Below are 23343 nucleotides of genomic sequence, written 5' to 3' on the forward strand. Positions count from 1 at the left end.
TATATATATAATTTATATATATACATAATTTATTTATTTATTTTTAGGTAGGCTAAGTGGGATACATCTGATATGAGGAAGTTGATTTCTTTCATTCATGCCGATACTCAATAGGTGCGTTTACACCAGTGACGTGCGGTCAGGGGAGGCAGGGGAGGCAGAGCCTCACCTGTCATCATGGGGAAATAATATAATAATAAAACCATTTATATTGCTATTTTCACCCTGTGGTTTGTACTATAAAATATCTATTTTTTACTTAGCTTAACGAATTCTGATTATTTTTTCTTCAAAATCGCTGCATTTTCGCATTTTCCCATTCAAATGCTCAGAAGCAAAGCCGGTGAGGCAGCAGCGAGCTGAGCCTCACCTGGGATTGCGCAACCTCTAGCTAACTGCACTGGCTGCCATTCTATGGGAGCATGTTTGTCCTGTCTATACGCCGGTAATAAAATGGCTAAAAAACATTTAATATATGTACTGATTTTCCATAATTTCGCTTATGTACATAATGTACAGTGTTTTTCGTCACCAACTGCGTGTGTATCGTGTTTTGTGTGAGGAGGAGCGATCAGAAACGGCAGAAAACAGACTCCAGGGGAGGCAGGCAGTTCTCTTGCCTCATGGCAGGGGGCGCTCATGATCCCAGATATTGTGACTGCACAACTGCAGAGTAAGACACAGTGAGCTAGCCATGGAGCTAGCCATACAGTAAATAAGTAAAGTACAGCGATATATTTGTTTTCTCCTCTCTTCCGACGTCAACATGAAAGACTACATTTCTACACTTAAACAGTTTTCTAAAGTGGATTTTCAATTGAAGCAGGATATAATAACTAAAGGAAGAACAACACCGGAGCTGAAAGTTTTGCTTCGAGACAGTTTGATTCTTAAACGGAGTAGAAACGACATGCCGAGGATGAACGTATATTTTTGTGCAGAATTAGCGGTGAATGGATTTCATTGATAGATAAAGGTAAGACAGCAATAAGATCTTTTTTTTTATGAAATGTGCGTTTTTGGGGCTACAGTTTGTATGTCTAAATAATTCAGTAAAGTAGAAGCGGTAGCTAATCTACCACAGCAATTATTTATTAATTAAACATTAAGCCTAAAACGTACTACAACAACAGACTAAATGTTCTGTTCTGTGTGCAAAATTCTTGAATGTTTTTTAGTGTTAAATCCTAAAACATGAGGTGGCATTGTTGTCAGTTGCTATGGCAACGAATCTGCGTAGCTTAACGAATACAGATCACTTTGCTGTGGATCATAGCACGAAATTAATACCTACATTTCTAAATTTTACTGAGTTAACGCGGCTATGAATGACATGTAAATGATTAGTCTTTTTGCCCTCCAGCGTTGTATGCTTGCACGAAATTTCCNACTGGCTGCCATTCTATGGGAGCATGTTCGTCCTGTCTGTACGCCGGTAATGAAATGGCTAAAAAACATTTAATATATGGACTGATTTTCCATAATTTCGCTTATGTACATAATGTACAGTGTTTTTTGTCACCAACTGTGTGTGTATCGTGTTTTGTGTGAGGAGGAGCGATCAGAAACGGCAGAAAACAGACTCCAGGGGAAGCAGGCAGTTCTCTTGCCTCATGGCAGGGGGCGCTCATGATCCCAGATATTGTGACCGCACAACTGCAGAGCAAGACACAGTGAGCTAGCCACACAGTAAAATAGTAAAGTACAGCGATATATTTTTTTTCTCCTCTCTTCCGACGCCAACATGAAAGACTACATTTCTACACTTAAACAGTTTTCTAAAGTGGATTTTCAATTGAAGCTGGAGATAATAACTAAAGGAAGAACAATACCGGAGCTGGAAGTTTTGCTTTGAGACAGTTTGATGATTCTTAAACGGAGTAGAAAAGACATGCCGAGGATAGACTTGGCTTTGGATGAACGTATATTTTTGTGCAGAATTAGCGGTGAATGGATTTCATTGATAGATAAAGGTAAGACAGCAATAAGATCTTTTTTTATGAAATGTGCGTTTTTGGGGCTACAGTTTGTATGTCTAAAATTCAGTAAAGTAGAAGCGGTAGCTAATCTACCACAGCAATTATTTATTAATTAAACATTAAGCCTAAAACATACTACAACAACAGACTGAATGTTCTGTTCTGTGTGCAAAATTCTTGAATGTTTTTTGGTGTTAAATCCTAAAACATGAAGTGGCATTGTTGTCAGTTGCTATGGGAACGAATCTGCGTAGCTTAACGAATACAGATCACTTTGCTGTGGATCATAGCACGAAATCAATACCTACATTTCTAAGTTTTACTGAGTTAACGCGGCTATGAATGACATGTAAATGATTAGTCTTTTTGCCCTCCAGCGTTGTATGCTTGCACGAAATTTCCGTAGGTCCAATAACATGGATGGTGTCTAAGTCATAAGTCAGTGCCTCACCAGCAAAGAACCTCACCGCACGTCACTAGTTTACACTGCAGCCTGAAGTGACCCAATTCCGATTTTTTTGACGTAATACGACCTGTATCTGATCTTTTCATGGCAGTATGAACAGCACAGGTCGGATTCTTTTTCGAATGTGACCCACATCCGATACTATCCGATTCAAATGCGACCTAACGTCCAGGTCGCATTCATCCGAACTGAACGTCAGTTTCTCAACAAATCTCACTATACTGCGTCCTGATACGCGCAAGTGGGAAGAAAAACAACAACCATGACGGACTATATGAGGATTAAGTTGTTAATATGCTGCTCCGGCCGGACAACAACTTCAAATATATGAGCTATGCTCCACCGTTAGCCTCCATGTTTACTTCCGCAAACACTGAGCACTTCTTTTTATGGCGGCTGAGAACGCTGACGCTATTGCGCCCTCTACTGCGCATGCGGGACACTTTCAGGTCGTTTGCCCGTTTACACTGCAGAACACATACAGGTCGCATTTACTGGCAGTGTGAACGCCCCGGCAAAAAAAATCGGAATTCCCAAAAAATCGGAATTAAGTCACTTCAGGCTGCAGTGTGAACGCACCCAATGTCTTGAGAGATGAGATTCAACTTGGACTTTCCCTTCAAAAACTAGAGACTTGACTGGACTTGTGACAACACTGTGGGGACTTGCTTGGACTTGCTTGGACTTTAGGCTTGATATGAAGTTGAGAAAAATTACTTGACTATTGGAAGTGCTAGTTTTTCCTTTTAACTATGATAATAGCACACTAGATCAACTTTTCAGTGTTGAGTACCAGTGTCTCTAAAAATCAAAAGATATGGCTTTATTCACCATGAGAAAGAAAAGCAGCCAAACAGGGGTTTCTTTTTGTTGGAGCATCTCCAGGGCTTCATGATTGGGATGCTGATGAGACGGGATAAACAAAAATATAGAAATGGAAAAAAAAATAAATAAATGAGATGCATGCTACCTCAGGAAACGATTGAAGAGTTTGAACTGCTGGAAGTATTTGTCTCTAACAGCCCTGCTTTTAGACGTTTACTCATACCACTTGCAGTGATGCGTTTTTGATTCCCATTGACTCTGAATTGCAGTTCATTCAGTCTGCAATTCCTTTCCTTCTTTATTCCTCCCCATCTCTCTTTCTCTCTCTCTTTTTATTGCGTCTCATCAGCCATGGGGAAACAGCACAGCTGCTGCTGTGATGCCACTCACGGCCAATGTGCCCTGACAGATTCCAATTAAGTTGGAAAATGTAACTTATGAATATTAGAAAGTACTCTGACACAAACATCATCCCTTTCTTTTGTTGCATTATGCAGTTTGTAGTCAAGGGTCTTTGTTGGTCCATGATTTCGATGACGTTTATTTCCTCACCACTCTTTTCACTCTATCTGGGGCTTCCTCTCTCCCTTAGGGATGTCTGTTAACTGTTGTAAATATCCCTGCTATAAACACATAAGCTCTCATTTATGGCTCAAGATTTAGTTTTGTCAGTCAGTGCATCTCCAACCTCCACCTCTCATTCAAATAAACGATGATGCCCAAGGGAAATAAATAAGTGGTGGTTTAAAAGAGAAGAATTGGGGAGGGGGAATCTAAATTGCATAATACTCCATTTCTGTCTGAGGTAGATTGACAGAATTCCTAACTGAATAGCTAGGAATAACAAGGAAATATCTACTGTATCAGACTTTTTTTCACATTTCATTATGTCTGTATTTGTGTCTGTCAGTTTGTTTATGACTGAAATGCAAACCTTAACATTGCCAACACTGTGGCAGTTACATTAGCACATGGCTCAGTAGGCGGTTTCATTCTGACAGATTCCCGTTGTCCCTCTGCTGAATGAGAGCATTCCTTTATGCTGCCAGTACCAGGGAGCATGTGTGTGTGTGCGCGCTTCACTGTTAGAGCCATGACGCAGAGGCATGGGTCTACCGATTGGCCCGTGGACCATGTGTGACCTCATCTCAACCTGGCAACTCATGTGACTTCAGATGGCGAGACAGATTGCAATTTCAATGTCTATGCTTCTCGAAACAGTTTGTTTCTTTATTTAATGCAAAAGAAGTTAATCTTAAATACAACAACTTAATAGTTTCCTTGACAGCAAAAGAAGTTAAAAAGTAAAAATGTATTGTGGAACACATCAGGAAAGTCCTCAAATAATTCAATAAATATACAGCATGATAAATGTTGCTATAAAACCTATAGCGATATATATTATGAATATAGTCTGCTGGGAAATTTTTGTTGACAGTTCTCAAGTTTTATTAATAAAAGCAATCCCCTCATGTTAATATACATATAAAAAAACAGCGATTTCTACTTTAGTCGGCTGCCAAATGCAGTTTTAATTTAATTCATTTTACTTTTAACTTTTTTAGGAATACATTTGAGCAAACTTCCGTGTCAATCAAATATGCTGTAATATTTGTGCTGCAACAACAAATGATTGTAATCTTGACATTTAATACAATAAAAGAAAATAAAGTCTTTGGCATTTCTTTTTTTTTTTTTTGATAATATTTTCATGCTACTGTGGATAAGACCACATATATTTTGGCTAACTCTAAAAGGGACCAGAATCAGAATCAATAAAAATGATGAGAGCTGTGTAGTTCTCCCTTATCCATGCCACCTATTCCAACACCACTGATTGGATCAAGTGGTTGTGGGTCGCTGACGTGTGGTGAGGCTCATCACTGAGATTCACTGATTCCTCCAGAATCGGATGTATAAATCCAAAATACAAGCTCATAATTCAATTTCAAGCTAATGAAAGCTTTTTTTTTATTTATGCTTTGATCAATTCCATAAAGCATAAGAAAAATGAAAGAATATTTAATATAACAAATTTCATATGTATATATATATATATAATAACAAATTAACAGATAACATATCTATATTTTTATAGTGACAAAGTCTGATTAGGTTCTAATTGTTACACAGGTTTCAAAAGCATTTTGTTTAAAAAAAGTTTTCAAAGTGATAGATAATAGAGTATGGATGTTAATTGCAGCCTTTGTGGGCCTTCAAAGGTGTTTGTGAGAAACAATGTCAAAATGTATTTGGAAACTTTTGAGTTCTTAATATGATGAGAAAAGCTGTCTGTTGTCATTTACTGTCTTGTTTTTCCTTGTTAGTTTGTTGTGCTTCTGCCAACAATTTGTCACTCATTTTAAGTTAAACAATAGATATTTTGTTAAGTCTCAGGCTGAGCTAAATGGCTGATATTAAGTTTGCAAAAAAAACTGAAAAGCTTGCAATGGTGTCCTTTTTTGAAAAAAAAAGAAAAAAAAAAAAGAAAAACACTTCACAGCTTGGAGTACCTGTAGCTGTTTCATAGTTTCATGGATGCAGTGAAAGCCAAAAAGTGCTTTGTAGCTTATAGTTTTGATCACAACCCAAAACACAAAAGCTGGCTGGATGGATGGATCTTTAAAGATAGCTTCTTTGCCCTTTTTTTTGTAAATTATGTACCAGTTACCTGCACAACAATACATAAGCTGCACACAGAAATAGACCCCTGGGTTTTTTTTTTTGTTTGTTTGTTTATTTATTTTGTTTTGATTTTGGACACTTTTTAAAGTGAAAATGTTACAGTTTGTCTGGAGGGGAAGATTAATATTCAAAGATGCACACAACTTGTGTCTCTTTTTTTTATCTAAACATTGATGTATGACCTCAATTTAGCTTACTTACTGAGGGAGCACAAGCAAAACGAAAGGAATAGTCAAATTCATTAAACAAACCAAAGGACCCACAACCAAATAACCGTAACCCTGGACCTTCAATTTTTTTTTTTAGTGATGGATGAATATACTGTGACAGTTGCTCTGGTTGGGTGAAGCCTGGCAGCCTGGACACTTTTCATGGAGCCAACAATAAATACATCCAGCAAAAAGCCTTTGCTTGGTCCACTGGGGACATTTTACATACACATGTAATCCCTTGTCCAAAACTGTATGGTAAAACACAAAAACACAATTTTCAGTGGTCAACGGAGGAAAAGTAGTTTACATTCTTCAAAAATATTCATCATAGATATGGTTGTGAGGTAAGCAGAGGGAAGAAAATTACGTATTGGCAACACATCCTTCCCTTCTGGCTAAATAAGGAAAGACTGAAGTGTGAACATATGTTTGCGTGTGTGTAGGTGTGTGCGTGTGTATGTGTGTGTTTTTGTAAGTCCGCATGCACATAGAATGTATATGGACATTTCATCTAAATAAATTCAGAAGTATTTTTTTTTCTTCTTAAACTTCTCTAAAATAAAACTCTCAGATTTAAAGGACACTTGATAAATATATTTTATTTCACACTGATATTCCAATCTTTTTAAATATTTTAGTCTAAATTCTTGTTTAAACACAGGCGACTGATGTTACAGCATTTTTTATTCACACTGTGTTTAAATATTTTTAAAGCAAATCAACAAAGCAAATACTTTATTTTGGAGTCAAAACTAGACAGGAAAAGTTACTGTCTGGGACTCTAAAAGAGAACATTGTTTGTGCCTTTATCTCTGTTACCGGAGGCAGTCCATTATTTGTTAGTGGCATCCAGCTATAGGCATTCGTTTGCAGTGATAGATTAATAATTCCTCAGCAACATTCCAGAGACAAATTATAGATTCCCGGAGGACTTTATCAACATTTCTCTTTTACTTTGTACTTATTTCACCTTTTTTCTCTATCTGTATGTTTTCATCTCTGTGGTTTCCTCACATACTCTCCCTTTAAACACCACCCGTGCAGGGCCAGAAGAGTCAGTCAGCTGAATGAGAAAGTTGTATCTCACCATACAGGAGGTTGTTATTTTGGCTTGGAGAGCTTCAAAAGTAATATGTGGCCTGCTCTGTAATGTTGGCCACAACTAAAGGTGGACATGAAACAGCCCATTAATCTTTAGGGCACTGGCAACCTTATACTGTAAGCTCACAGGCATCTGTTTATGTGTGTCCTCAAATACAACACAACACTTTCCCTCTCCATTCCTGACACCACTTGCTACAGCCAATTGACCTTAGCACTATAAAATCAGTTTTAGTTTTAGGATCAGTACCCACTGAAAGCCCCTTTCGTCTGCAATTTCATCAGTCTGACTTACAGTGAGTGGATGAGAGATGAACAGAAAACATGGTTAAGGTTATCAATATGAAGATCATAAAGCACAGGATATTCACATAATAGAATTGCAACATTTTTAATCAAGTTGAACACTGGGGTTGAAATCTATGGCAAACAAACCCTTATGCAGGCATGACTTGAGATGATGCTAAAATTGAAGACACCCTGCAGTATAATCAACACCCTGAAGCCGTAGCTATTTGACATCTCATCTATAGCTCTTCTTTAGTTTCCACAATCGGTTGGAAAAATAATTCCTGAGTATGATCGGTATTGGAGCCTGCTATTGGAAAACAAAGGACAAAATCCACCCTGAACTAGATTACAAAGGAAAAAAGTAGAAGGACTGACGAATTTACACCCATCAGTATTTGCAGGAGTCCCGATATACCTGATGTGGTCTCATTGGTCGAGGGTGTCTCCGCACACCGGAGGTCTTGCTTGTGCCACTAAGTTAACTTATAAAGCCTGGTGCAGAGGCAAAGATACCAATTTCATCGGACAGCTCTTGTGCAAAATGAGGGACTGTAAACACATGAATGTCTCGAGCGAAAGTGAGCGAAAGTCATTGAACCTTTAAAGAAGAACCTTGGATTAGAATTAAGATCTAGATTTGTATCCAGTGGTCTGAGTCCCTGCAGGAAGAGAAAATAAGCATAGCTTCTCCAGAAAAAGCCATGTATCTCTAGTCACATTGAGAAAATAGTCAACTCCCCCACTGCCTGAAAGAAAAGAACACATGTTCTAGCAGCTTACCAAGAGTGGACATAGTTTGGAAACCTTTGGCCGTAACTGAAAATAGATCGGTAAGTGCATTGTTTAATCAAACACTTTTGAAGCAAGGGCTGTCTGTTATTGGGCATTGTTTTATGAATTTGGATCCAAATTGGTGTGTATTAGGTTGTCTCTGTTGCTGTGCATCCTCATTAAAGAGAATATTTTGCATCATCAGTGTCTTTGATGGGTATGTGTCAAACATACTTATTATATGATCTTGTGTCTCCCCTAGTTGTGATGTAACTGTAGCAAAGGAAAACAAACTACCCTTTTATAATTAGGGATTTTGTGAGAACTTAAATTGTGTTGAGGGGTAAACAAATAGATATATAAGAAAAGAGTAAACATATTTAATTTATTAAATTAAACGTTTCACAGCAATGAATCTGTAAGTTTACTACCTGGTTTGCATGACAACTTCAGTCTTCACCAAAAATACTTCAGAAATCTCCGTTAACAGAAAAGAACCAAATCAGCAGTAATCAACAGATACCCTCTACTCGAGATTGTTACACAATTATAAAACAGCAAGATATACTGAACACATAAAGATTGTTCTTTATGTAATCTTTGAAATGATCTCTGATTCCCAGCCATTTTTCGTTTGCACTGTGTTAAAGTGGTTCTGTTATAGAAAGAAGCTGAACAAAAACATCCTGCGGTGAGTTGGAATGCCCTTTGCAAGCCAAGAAGTGGCCCATGAATCAAGCACTACTTTTAACAAAGAAAACTAGGAGAAGTCAGGAAGGGGAAGGTTACATGCTAATCCAATTAGACAGAGCTTAAAAAAAAACAAGCTGCTCTCACCAAGGGAAAGGCTGATTCATTCACCACTTTCTGTTCCATTCTCTGAGCTCCATGGGTTTTTCTTCTCTTTCGGGGCCATGATGAAACTGTGCTGAGAGAATAGCTAAACATAAAGTTTCTTAAGACAGGAGGTGGCCCAAAAGGCAGCACTTCTCTCCCTCAAATATTTGTTGTAAAGAGAATTATTTCTTGTCGCTCCACATGATTGCTTTTGGTAGTTAAAAGGACAAGAGCAATGCTTTCAAGTGATTAAATATTCTCAGAGATGACAGAGAAACTTTCGGTCTAGACCACAATACAAGGACAAAAAATCTTTTAACTCTCTTTCTATTTTATTATACTAGATTTGTTGAGGTTGTTCATTAATCTGGCTTAGGTCAGTCTGGCCACAAAGGAACAATTGAACAAATAGTGGAAATTAAGTTTCAACATGTGTAACAGCAGCAGAATTGGAATTTGCATAATAATCTGGTGGATGTCACACATTCTTGCTGATTATTTAATCTTTTGACATAGGATAGACATAACTGCTGTTGTTATTCATCGGTGAGGAGAGTTGTCAGAATCATTTGGCTTTCATGGGTGTTTAACATATAATGCATATTATCTGAGTGATATTCTAACTTGTATAGCCACATTTTCAAAAGAATTTGAAAGTTTCAAATGCATTTTATATATTGCAGCAGAGTACACAAACTGAATAAGAGTCTATGAATGACTTATGTCTCTCAGTTCTTGTCTTCTCTTATGAAAATTTTGTGTAAGTTGCTGCCTGGTATTGGTCATTCTGTTTGATGCTGCATCATAATTTTAATTAAAACAGCATATCATCCTTGTTTGTATGTAAGAAATTCCAAAACAAAGCAAAAAAGAAAGAAAGAATGAATGAATGAATAAATGAATAGTTTCAATTTTCAAAAAGCAATCCTACGGTTTTTCAAAAAAAAAAATGATAGTATTAGAAAATGTGACACAAATATTGTCACCTTTTTTTATTCCCTTCCTTCCATTGTGGGTTGTGTAATTGTGAACAAAAAAAAATCTGTATATATAAATATACTATGGGTTTGACAATAATCCCAGCTTATGGGACAAAACAATGCATGGATTCATGAAATGAGATGATTGTTTAAAAAGGTATAATTTTTAAGTAATGTGTACAGAGTAAATAATCGTTCAGTTCACACTTGACAAGTTAGATTTTTTTCCCCTAATTAAAATGCAGTTCTGATGCTAAGCCTTTTTGTCTTTTAACAGATAGTACAAATATATTATAAATTCCCCACTGTCTTTTAAAGTGTACAATAAACGAGTTCACGTTTGAGATGTAAATATTTAATTTTGAGCTAACTTTGCATTGCTGCAGTCCAGATATATATTTTTTTTAAATAAAGAGCTTTTGAGCTTAGCTGTATTAGGAAGCTTATCAGAGGCTAACTTTAGCATCATTAGCAGTGAATGGTTAGCCAGCAATGGGGTATTCACACAATATCTTAAAATTACTAGCATCTTGTTTAGCGATAAGTCACATTTAACATAGGGCTCCTCAAACCCCTGATTTTACACGTGCTATCGGTGCGAACATTGATTTTCATATCTGCAGTAAATGTTTTAACGAGGAATCGTGACCTGTTTCTTATGACAGGAAGGCGTATTTTTGTGTATGATGGAAAACAATGGAAATGCCAAGCATGGTAAAATAAGGGTTGCAATACTCACGTTTGTGTGTACCATTTCTTTCTAAATCTGATTCAGTGCAATCTGTGTAGATCTGTAAATACGAATTCCAAATGGGTAAAAGGTCTAATTGTCCTTGAAAAGGGTGTGCTGCATTTTTTTATGTCTTCTGCCACATTGCCCAGAAGTACTGCAGCGGGCTGGGAGGAGTTACATGGTGTGTGTGGCAGAGGTGCTGTTGGTGCCGGGTGATGGGGCATTACTCTCGCATCATTGACTTCATTACAGTCTCTTTCACATATTCATCCCTCAACCATTTTAAATGCCCTTGCCAGCCCCTAATTCACTTAATTCCATGATTATCAGTTCTGACAGCGTTCGGGCAGAAAGGTCAATACTTTTTGTGATATGTACCTGAACCTTTCCACACTGACTCAAGAACGGAGAAACTTGCTGAAAGCACAGCAACATGATGTATTGCAATCATATGCTGGGAGTTGGTTTTTATTAAACTTTCATTGTTCGCACGCTCACTGGCGTATTTTAGGCATTTATGCAAAAGGTATGCATCAGCACACACCAGAACAGGGAGGAAAAAAGCCTGAACAATCCCACTTACGCAGCCCTACGCTGGCTACAATCACCCATTTCTCTTTCGCTTCCCTTTGCCCGTCTGTCTGATGAGATCGAGGTTGCCATGCCGTGACTGTACGCAGCAGACACACGAACAAGTGTTTCCCCCTGAGGAGATGCAATTTAAATGGGAAAGCAACATGACAGCTTTGCCACATAATCAAATGCCACACCCACAGTTACACACCACCACTTCTGTTGCGGGAGGGATGGCTTTCCATTCTCCTCTTTATGCATGTAAAATAGGCAGCACAATCTCATGTCGTCCCCCGTACTGGAAGTCCTGCATCCAGAGGAATGTCCTTTTTGTCCTCAGTGCTTCTATAGGCATGAAAACTGTTTTGATTACCTGTTCCTGTGGATCTTTTGCAAACAAAAATGATTGAATGATATCACTCATATTAGTGTTGTGCTAGTAGATGTAATTAATTGTTAATTTTTAAATTTCTGATGATCAGGAAACTAGTGAAGTAGCTCAGTCTCAGTAAATATAAAAAAAAAAAAAAAAAAAAAACACAACAAAAGAAAAAAAAAGAAGAAGAAACAAGGGTTCAATTTTATTCAGATCCCAGCGTCCTTCCATGACATTTTTTTAAGCACAATGTCAAACATCTGAGAATCCAATTTCTGAGAAAAAAGCTCTCAAAGTTTAAAAAGAATTCAATTCATTGTAGGCAATTTTCATTTTAATTCATTTAATGAAGTTCATATTTTTTTTTGCAGTTTTTTACTGATTTCTGCAATAGATAAATACCTATGAACATATGATAAGAATTAACTATTATGACCATTTATGCTACAAAGTCCTAATCTCTGCTGAAGTCATAATTAAATCAAACTTACATCCAGTTGGTAAAAGAGATCCTGGACCCGAATTTATGTGCGAGTTGTCATCTGTCAAAAATACACAAGCTCATGTCTGGAACTCAAGCAGTTGCTTCATGTTATAATCAGAAAAACTGTCACTTTGGGTGATTGCATGCAGTACAGTACTGTTTTGTTCTGTGTTTATACTGTGTTGGGGGTGTTTGGGTTGGGAGTGAGCGAGACAAAACAGATTCCACCGGCAGCAGAAGGGGGATGAGTGAGCTAGAGTGGGAGACACAGAGACTGTGTGACAGGTGGAAAGTGTAGGAGACAAGTGTGTTTGTGAGTCCGCTTGCATATGTGGAAATGTAAATAGTGACTCAGATATGCGATTGGTAACGTCTGACAGTCTTTGACATATAAAGTGGATAACACACATCCCAACACAGGCACGTTTCTACCACTTCACAGCACACTCCCTTCCATCAAACTTTAACTTGGCTTATAGCAGCTACTTACTTTAGCTTAAATCAGATCTGAATATATATATATATATATATAAAAAAATAGATAAGAATGACATTGACTTTTTCATCTCATTAGGAAAAGAAATGCGAATCCAACGCAAACCATGAACGGATTTCTGTCCCAGCAACATGACTTCTACAGTCACATAAACACATACGCATGCATGCACACAGAATGGCATGCAGGATTCTTAGAATGGTGTTTGTTACACTGCATGGAAAACACTGTCCAGCCTCTGACAGCTTGGCTGGGCTGACTTGGCAGAATCATATGAGTAGTTTGGCTGCATTTCTTCCTCTTGTTTACTCTCTAGCCTTTTCTTCATCAATCTCATTTAATCAGACATTTCAACAGGGGGCGGATACTGCCCACCTGGTTTCGTTTTTCAGGATGGTAAAATCAAAGTTTCAGCAGTAGCCTTTGTGAAATTGGCTGTGGTTTTTCTGTGTGGTTTTACATTTAAAATGGTGAAAAGAAAAATATATGTTTAGTGCTGAATAAAATTATCACCGTAGGCAGCTACATTAAACAGCGCTGATAAACACGTTTCTAAAACTCAAATAGATATAGAAGATAATGTAGGTAATGTGTCAAAATACCTAGAAGATCTCAAATATTTGTACACTTTATAGGGTGACATGACGTCACTGTATCTTATTTAATTTAAGGTCATTCTTTTTCCTTTGATGGATGGATGGATGATGGATGGATGGATGGATGGATGGATGGATGACAGTGTATAGAATGAATGTCAGAAAAAGCTACTGCTTAGCCACTGCATTTAAATTTCTAAATAATCATTAAAGAAACATATAATTTCTGAAATATCAAATTTTAATGATTTTTTTAAAACATTTTACTATACATATACTTTCATTGGTCACGTTTATCGTGATCATTTGGGCCAGTATACTCTGTTGAAATACATAATATGAGCTGGTGTGATTTGAGCTGACTATGTCTGCATCAGAGCTGCATGAGTTAATATAACCACCTAATACTGTTTTGTTACTACATTTCAAAGGAGTATATGGATTTTTAAAAATTAAAAACTCAGTGATAATCACGATTGAAAGAAAAACTGAGTCTAAAGGACAAATGTAATTTGCTAATTAGTTTTGTTTTTCTGCATGTAACACCATTTTTTTCCCCACTGGTTTTAATAGAGATACATGTAGGATTTATTATACTTGCACGTGCAGCTGGTTTTTAGAGGGAGCTGTGTGCTTTGAATTAAACTAAATGCACACTTGTCTCCTCTGCCTGCCCAGGTGCTATGTGCCAGGCTCTTTATTAGCCCAGCCCTGCAGATGGACGCTGATGCAAACAGGCTTTTTGAGTTTCATTCTTTGTGACTTGTTGTTCATTAAAATCAAATTATGTGTCAGGAAGCATAACTTGTATGTGCTGTTGTGCAGTTATTACTCAACAAGCTCTCTGTCTTGCATCAGTGGGTCTGTGTTTGTCTTACAAAGTCTGCCAAACTAATTCCATGCGCCTGATGGCCACATTTTGATGATTTTCACTGATTGTTGCCCCCTGGAAAAGCATTTTGTGTAGAGATTCTATTTACCTTCACTAAAGCAAATTTGATATTGGTATTGTTAATGTTGATGGTGAAAGAAAAATAATCAATAATTGTTAGACTTTATACATGGCTTCAAAACAGACTATGAAGCCCCTTTTGTTAATAATCAATCTGATTAGGATTCAAATATCTCAGCATATTTGTGTTTAGAAAAAGTTTTATTACCAGAATTCTTCCTAAATTGACAGTCCCTTCATTTATAAAGGATAGAACAACACACATATTCATACTGAAAATATAAGTGACTCCGTCAGTCATGCACATTTGTACCAAACAAATACATTATAGTTTTATACCTGAGAACATAGAAAATGTTTTTTTGTGACCAGAACCGCAGAACTAAGGATACAGAGCAACATCTTATAGAGCATCTTTAAAAAGTGACACTAAAACAAACCCAAGAGCTGTCATTAAACTCTGCTTCTGGCAACATCAAAGGTGCATCTAGCCAAAACTTTGTGTCAGTTCATGCATTTTGAAACAGCAATAACGCATATAGCTCACTCTGCGTTTAGCTGGAATACTAACTGTTGTGCAATCAGTCCATCGATCCGACCATGCAGTAGCTGTTCTCGCTTATCCTTCATTGAAAACCAACCCAAAAATCTTCACTGGGTTCTACAGTGGCTGTTTTTGATTTGTTTCACTTGACACAGGTTTTAATTTTAATGCAAAAGATACATGAGCTTGATACAAATAAAAAAATATGAAATATGGAATGAAATGGTGCTTAAAATACATTCTATCTTTGACATGTTTTACACAAAAGTAATTTAAGACAAAAACAGTTCTTAATTCTATGCACTTGTGTGGATGTTGCAGTTGCATAGATTTATTTGATTTAGCTGTTTTGTTAAGGGTATTTTAACAATGACAGTGTAAAATCTCTTCACAACCATCACAGCAGAAACAATTCATATAATGACCTTTAATTCATCTACATCCCCTTTCACTGGATGAGCTAGTTCAGGCAAGTTCATATCAATACCAGTGTTATCACAGGTGAGTGAACCATAAAGAGAGATTCAGGTGTGACATGCCCTTGAACATCAGTATAGTTGCCTCCTCTTCTTTTGCTGTCATTGACTGGATATTGACTGTTGATGGGGAGAAAGCATTGATCTTCTCTCTTGCTCGCTTTCACTTATAGGGGACTTAAGATGGAAGGTGTACAAAAGAAAATCACAGCAGATGGATGATAGGCAGACAATGAGAAACAAAAAGGGAACAGAGTAAGGGGAATTAAGCCATTCAGAGGGGATCCGATTCATCTCTAATTGGAGACGTCAGGGTCAGAAGAGTAATCAAGGAGAAGAAATACTGACCTCCGCTGCAATAAAACGTTGTCCTTTTTTTTTTTAAACTACCCGAGGACCATTTCATTTAGTTTAACCCCAAACTAGTAATTCACAAATCTGAGTACCCTCTGGCTGACTTTTTTTCTTGTCCCACCATACTGTTTTAAGAAACAGAAACCTTACAGTATCTCACTGTGGGCAAGATGTGAACTTTGACTTGGCCTAATACTTTCTGTTTCTTACTGCTCAGACATGCTTGGTGGATTCACTAGGTGTTTCTGAGTTTTAGGGTAGCTATCGTGCAGGGTGCACCTCTGTTCAACTTCTTATTCGCACACCTTCAGATGTTAAATATTTTATAAATTAATAACAATAATAATTCAGAATGCTGTAAAAAGAGTTTCGGCAGTAGTAAGCACTGTAGAAAAGTAAAAAGATGTTTGACTTACTTTTATTTTAGCACATTTAGAACTGATTGTTACATTAGCCCATTACTCAGAAAAAAAATATCTGCTTCATAACAAACTTCTTGAGTGTTTTGACTTTTTTTTTATTTTCTCAGTTTTTCTTTTATATTCAAATCTATGCCATGTACTTCAACAAGAGCTAGCAGAGAAAAAATAATAATATAAAAATAATTCCATTCTAATATTCAATAAGTCTTGTAAGGTGCTGCAGATGAGTGTGGCTGCCAAATATGTTTGCCATGGGAATTCACATGCAGTCCCTTTGCTGCGGCTGGTGAAAATTAATACCAAGCTCTCTTAGGCACCAACTTGCATTGGGGTGGTAGAAACAATTTCCCAACGGCCCAGCAGAGCTTAAATAATGAATGACTGAGGTGATGCCTTGTGTACACATTCTAACAAAAGAGCACATAGACCTGCTAGTGATACAAACAATTAAAATTTGTATTGAGGGTGCAGGAGTGTGGTATTTATTTGAGTTCAGTGGACAGTGGATTTTATGCAGATAGACCCGGTTGTTTAAAATCCATCATTTTCATCTCTCCACTCTGCTGTGGCCTCTGTTTACACAGTTGCCTATATCTTTGTGATTGCTAATTAAAATGTTCTGCAAAATACACTAGGCGTGAAAACAAATATGTTTCAATTAGTGTCTGAATTGGGTATTATGCTGTTTTGGGATGCCGTAGTGGCGCAGGGGTAGAGCACAACCCACATAAGGAGACCTTAGTCCTTGAAGCAACAGTCGCGCGGGTTTGAATCCCAGCCTGATGACCTTTGCCGTGTGTCTTCCCCCTCTCTCAATACCCTCTTTCTTGTCTTATTGCTCTCAAATAAAGGCCACTAGGTCCAACAAAACTTTTTTTTTTTTTTTTTTAATAAAAAAGTTATTACAAAAACAGTTTTGCATGAAATCTAATTCTTGGGACATGTAGTTAGATTTGAGGTGCAAACAACAATAATTTAGCTTTTTAAAATATTTTTTCTCATCTTGTCAAAAGGATACATACCATAAAGACATTACAATTGGCTCTAAAGCTGCAGCATGTAACTTCTATTAATATGTTTGTTTGTTTGTTTTTTACATATTCATCTACTGTCACTATGCTGTGACATTAAAGTATGAGAAAGAAAATCTGTAAAAAAAATAAGTAAATAAATAAAAAATCAAGCTTCTTTGTCTTCTCCCAGTGATCCTACTGCCATCTGTAGAAATACACGACACCCAGCAAGAAACAATTTTATTTTAACAAATATGAAAAAAAAAACAAAAAAAACATTCAATTTAAAAGTTACATACAGCAGCTTTAAGATTTTTTTTTTTCTTGAAAGAATAAAGTTTGGTTTTAATCACTCACAACCAGGACAGAGTTTAGTTTTTCCTACCTGCTGTGCCATACGACATCATTTATGTTGCAACCTGGTACATGGAAGATCATAGCAAAGACTTGTGAGATACTAAACCAGCAACCATTTTAAGTCCTGCTAGAAGCATGTATTACAAAAATAAAAGTCAGGAGGATGAGGATGGCAACCCAGGCGTGCTGCTGTAAGTCCTGGAGTCATTGATAAGGAGAGCCTCTCTGTGGGTGTGGCAGAGGCCATTTTTATGCCGTCTGGGAATCCTCCAACCGCCACCTGGTTGTCAGATAACCTCCCTTCTGGTACCTCAATATTTAATAAGCAATATTATATTCAAAACAATATTGTTTTGTCAATTTCACAGTTGTTACTATGTGGTTGCCTATTCTATAAATCCCAACAAAATACAACTTGAGATTATGCTGTTTGTTGCTGTAATAGTGGAAAATTGAAGCTTTTGGTATCAGCTTGTATCCTAAAAGAAGAAATTCATTCTACATTTCCATAATTTAGTTACCTTGAGAAATAATTTAACTTATGAAGCACTCGGAGAACATTTTTCTACATTTTTAACTTTAGCACTACATAATTGCACTTTTCCATGCTTTTGTTCTCTCTCAATATTTTTATGTTAATTCATTTATTTATTTATTTATTAAAAATAATGTGCAATAAGATTCTGGATGAGAAAGGATTTAGTCAAGTATTTATCTACTAGTTTGTTGTGTTTTCAGCTGTTTTTAAAACTTAACCAGAGAAGCTAAAAAGACATCCACTTGCTCATGTTTATTTTTATATGCATTATTAATTACAGTTTAAAAGTCTTGCATCTTGCCCTGGCTGTCTTAGCATACTACAGTTAAAATTAATCCTACAATAAATAGAAAATAGTCAAAAACGAATAGTTAAATACAAATAAAATAAGAACATATATTTCTACATTCAAACTAGCCTTTTACAAAGCGAAACTTTGTAACAAATGTCTACATTATTTAAAAGTCACTGTTTCTGAATCTGTTTATTGTAGGGTAAAAAGTGAACAAATCACTGAAAGTTTTGCTATTTCCAGAAGAATTTAGATTTTTTTTCCATGAGATTATTAAAAACTCATGGGGAAAAAAAAGTGCAAAATGGCTTTATGTCACTGATGATTAGCACGCCCTTCCTCATACAGCTGGTGGTCTACAAGTCTTGAGTTATTTCAGATTCAGATCTCAATTTTGATAAAATGATAAGTCACTTAAAACTGTAATTGCTGAATCCATGCACAATTGAATTCTGTTTAAACTTGATTTGTGTCTCTTTAAGTCTAATCATTCACATCTTCACTGATTCAGAATTACACAACTGTGAGTCTTTGTACCGGGGCTCTGCCTATTTTTAATTTTCCTTTCAGAAATATTTAAACAAGAATACTTAAAGGCTCCAAAAAGTATGTATATTAATGCTGTCAATCGAATAAAAAATGTAATCTGATTAATTACACTAGCACTATGATTAATCACAATTAATCACTATGCATAACTTTGTAAACTTGAAATATAAATACGCGCGCAGTTGTGGCTGTTGTGGGAATGACGCCCTGGGCAAGCCCCTCCTTCTGCCGCACTCCAACCAATTAAAATGCAAGCAATTATGAGATTGCTTTTTTTTTTTTTTTTTTTTTTTTTCCAGCAGAAAGGAGATAATGTAGTCTCCCATTATTTAATAGGGAAACGTACTCCACTCTCATGCATACAAATAGTATTGAATATAACCGCATATTGTGGTTTAAAATGTATGAAGGGAAAAATGTAACAGAAAATTGATTTTTTTAATCGAAGTATATGTACAGTCATATGTTCAGTTTTACCTGAAAATCGCTATGTTGCCATTGTTTAAGGTCATGATGAGATGAGGAGTTCTGCTGCAAATACAACAGAGGTGACAGGGACAGCAGCATAGCCATAGTTGGGTATTATTAAAACATATGTGCATCAAAAATAATCAAACTTAAAATGGATGGTGCAAAGATTCCCTGATGGAACATAAACACTAATTTGCTCCTCATTTTTACTGAGCGTTCTTAATAAGGAAAAAAAAATCACTGGATAAATATTTTTTTTAAAAAGACAAACATTTCCGGTGCATTGTTTGTCTATTATGTGGCATGCTATGGCACAGAAACTAATACTACTTATAAGAAGAACAATGTTAAACATTTTTTTAAGCATTGTATAATGGGGCGTCATGATACTCTGTAGATCCTTTTGAGCAATTATTTACTATTCACAATGGAATTATGTTTTACCTGCTTCTGAAATACTATTTTATTAAAGCTCTTGTTTTAAAATATGACACAGCTATAAAGCTTCTAGGTCAATAAACATTTTAAACTGCATGTCTTAACAAACAGCAAAATGAATGAATTAATAATAAAACAATGGGTTTGATTTCAGACGCACTTCCAACAAAGGGTTTGTAGGTGCTTAGGGTTATTTGAGCTTTAACGACTCGAATCTCGGTGTTTTCACAAGCTTTGCCCGCGAGCGGTGCCTCTAGGCAGCAAAATCTGCTGAAATCCTCACAGAGAGGCTCAACACATTAGTTCAGGTTTCTAAATGTTCAGTAGTTTGAAACGCTGCATTGATAATTCATTGTATGTATTCCTTGTCAAGCAAACAGACTGCGCTTGATGTAGACAGTTTTATTTTACAGATGAAAAATGATGATTGCAGCAGTCCGTCCTTGTCATGCTAGGGCTGAATATCTCTTGTTGTCCGTGTGTTCTAGAAGATTTATAGAGTAAACTGTCCTGTCTTTGCTGGTAGGATGACACAAACCATTTTGCGTACATGTGTTCTTCTCAATGACAATTATTGTGATTATCACTAGCTGAAGAAAGAAAAGAAACAGATGTGCCTCTGGGGGAAAAAAAAAAAAAAAAAAAACACGCTTTAATTGAAGTTGCAGCTGTTGTGAAATGGACTGTTATGGACATGTTGCAAGGAATGTTAAAGTTACATCCCTTGCACAATCTCTTGTTTTGCATTTTCAAATAATTTATTTCATTATATATAGATTCAGCGGTGTAGTCACAAAGGGTAAATATTTTTATCAGATTTATGCTGATGGCATACATACCAAATATGGAGTCTACAATCCTCACTGCTGGTTTGATTCACCGTACCCGGGTCATTTTCTGCATGTCTTTCCCTTTTGCCTCAGCGCCTTCTTCCTGTCCATCTCCTGTTGAATGAAGGCACCTGGTGTTACAAAAAATATATTTTTTAAAAAACTAACATATTTTTATTTCATCCCAAATAATTGTTAAGTTTAATTTTACTAACCCTAAAGTACTCCCATTGCTGGGACATACATGGTTGATCCTGCTGAGCTGAAATTGTGCTTTTAAAGTCATCAACTACTGGCAATGCCTCTTACCCAGACAGGAGGCAGCCAACTCCACAAACCAGGTAACTTAACAAAAAAAGAGAAACAATATAGCTTACAACATTTTAAAAACCACATTGTGGTCCTACATTGTACGTGTGCTACATAGTATCACAGTAAGGTATAATTACATAAATTAATTACATCTCTAAAATACATGTTTTAACTGCAAAATAAAATAATGCAGTGAGAGTATAGACTGATTTTACCAATGGCCGTTTGAAGCCATCACAGTTACCTTCCTTCTTGATAAAATCTGATGTTGGTTTTGCTCTTTGGGTGTCTCAAATTTGTATGCACCAGCACCATGGAAGCTGTGGGCTATTGTTTTTGTATAAGAAGGCCGTATTAAGATGAATTAGGACAAGTGCAACTTAATGCAGAAGGAATTACAGTGGCCTGCTCCACATAATGGACCTGTTTTGACCGTCATATCATTAGTGGCATCTACTTTTAGAACAAGCTATTGAAAGGGAGCAGGTGTTGGTCTCACATGATATCCTGAGAACTAACAGAGTTGATATTATGTCCTTTGAACTGGTTATGATTTGGAATAGCTATAGAATTGGTTGCATGTTTCATTATTTGTCTTTGAATAATAATGATATTCAATGGTGATATTCAAAGACTATTTGTCTTAAGTCACTTATATTTAAAGACAAACTTTGAATATCACTGTGATAATAATATTCAAAGACCAATACCAATACATGTCTTTCATTCTTAAATTGATACATTGGTTTTATTCTTCATAATGTGGTGTGACACTTTCAAAATTTTTTTTTCCTCCATTGTTAAAAATAGATTTTAGCCACCCACTGTAGTGTCAGTCCATCACAATAGAAAGCACTATATGCAAACTAAAATGCACATTTGCAAAACAGAGATAGACATGCCTGTATTCATATGTTTTACATATGAAAAGCGAAGGGACAGTAAGTTTTCAGAGAAATCATTTCCCAGGCAAACAGCAGAAGATATTCGGTCTGAACAAGGAAGGAAGAAAAAGGTTTTCTTTTAATATGGAAAAATGGGAGGCAGGGGAAGAGTTAGCAGTAGCAGCCAGGATAATTGATGGCAACTGTTTGGGAAGAAGATTAAGATTCATGTGTAGGACCACACATGGGGGACTGAAATTCTTCAGCGCTAGAGGCATGAAGGGTGTGGGGTAAAATTTTGAATGGCCTGCTAGCATAATTGATAAAGTGTCATCATGGTGCAGTGTATGAAAAAATGAAAAATAATCATGATGAAATTAGTTATTTTTTTTCACATAGCACAGAATTGAGGCCTCCAAACCGTGACCCAAACAAAGAGTGACAGAGGGACAAAAAAGCTCGGATGAGATATGGGGGAGAAAGAGATAGAGGAAAAAACATATAGTTGGAGCCCAGGGCAAGAAAAGAAGGTTTGTGGGGGGTTACCAGTTCTTATCCCCAGACTGGCTGGAAACAAGCTGGAGGCGAAATAAAGTCTAGGAGTTGCACTCTTCCACTCATCATCCACTTCCCTTGGGGGGCCTTTCAGCAAGGTGGTGAAGCCTCTTAGTTCTTACACTGTACAGTATACAGCTCCTGCAGTGAATGCAACTGTTTGTATGGATAGTTGATACAAGGGAAGAGAGTGCAGTCAATCTGTTTTTCCTATAACATACTATGACTTCTGATTTAAACAATAGCTTTTCTTTCTTTCTTCCTTTCTTTCTGGGGCATGTTTGGAGGGTCTTAGGCTGAAAAGCCATCATACAATAACCATATGAATATTACAGAAAGAGGAATAAAAACAAGAACTATATTTAAACAATTTATGTTCATTATGATAACACTTGGACAATAGTGAAAATGCAATGTTTTCCTTTGAGGACCTGACTAGACTTCTGATTATGACGGGATCCTTGGTGACCTTGAGCTTGGAACATGAACCACAAATAAAATAAGGATTAGAGAATAAGCATCAAGCTTCATGTTTTTATTGGCAAAGTTAAAGTTTTAGCAGAACCTCTAAATACAAATGAATTTGGTTTAAGCAAGCAATTTATTTTCACAAGAACTACTAATTGCAGTCCAACAGACGTCGCAAACATGACTGATAAAGAACTATAGACTTTGCCTATAGGCAAGAATCTGGCACCCCAGATTCTTGAAACTGAATGGTGAATTGATTATTCTGCATATAATCATCTAACCATTTGATTAGATAATTATATGTTGAACTTATGGAACTCTGCAATTTTATTCCCAAATGGTTATTTGAGTTACAGATATGAAATCAAGTTAAATTAAATTACGCTAATTTAATTTAGCATAATTCTGCTGTATCAGAATTTATCCAATTCTGATACAGCAATTGGTGGCAGCTTTAGGAAAAGTGCCATAAAATGCTAT

The 23343-nt window shown here is 36.4% G+C and overlaps 1 protein-coding gene and 1 long non-coding RNA gene across 2 annotated transcripts in view; both read left to right on the forward strand.

The window, feature by feature from the left end:
• erbb4b (erb-b2 receptor tyrosine kinase 4b) overlaps positions 1 to 23343 on the forward strand; it is a 268481-nt gene that overhangs the window by 107028 nt on the left and 138110 nt on the right. The window lies entirely within an intron of this gene.
• LOC107836791 (uncharacterized) lies at positions 2142 to 22191 on the forward strand. Its single transcript, XR_001662747.1, has 4 exons — positions 2142 to 2458; positions 6611 to 6614; positions 10623 to 10628; positions 22182 to 22191. It is a non-coding gene; the product is annotated as an uncharacterized LOC107836791 (long non-coding RNA).

The sequence above is a fragment of the Poecilia formosa genome, unplaced genomic scaffold (genome assembly GCF_000485575.1).
Source record: "Poecilia formosa unplaced genomic scaffold, Poecilia_formosa-5.1.2 Scaffold84, whole genome shotgun sequence".
Taxonomy (NCBI): Eukaryota; Metazoa; Chordata; class Actinopteri; order Cyprinodontiformes; family Poeciliidae; genus Poecilia; species Poecilia formosa.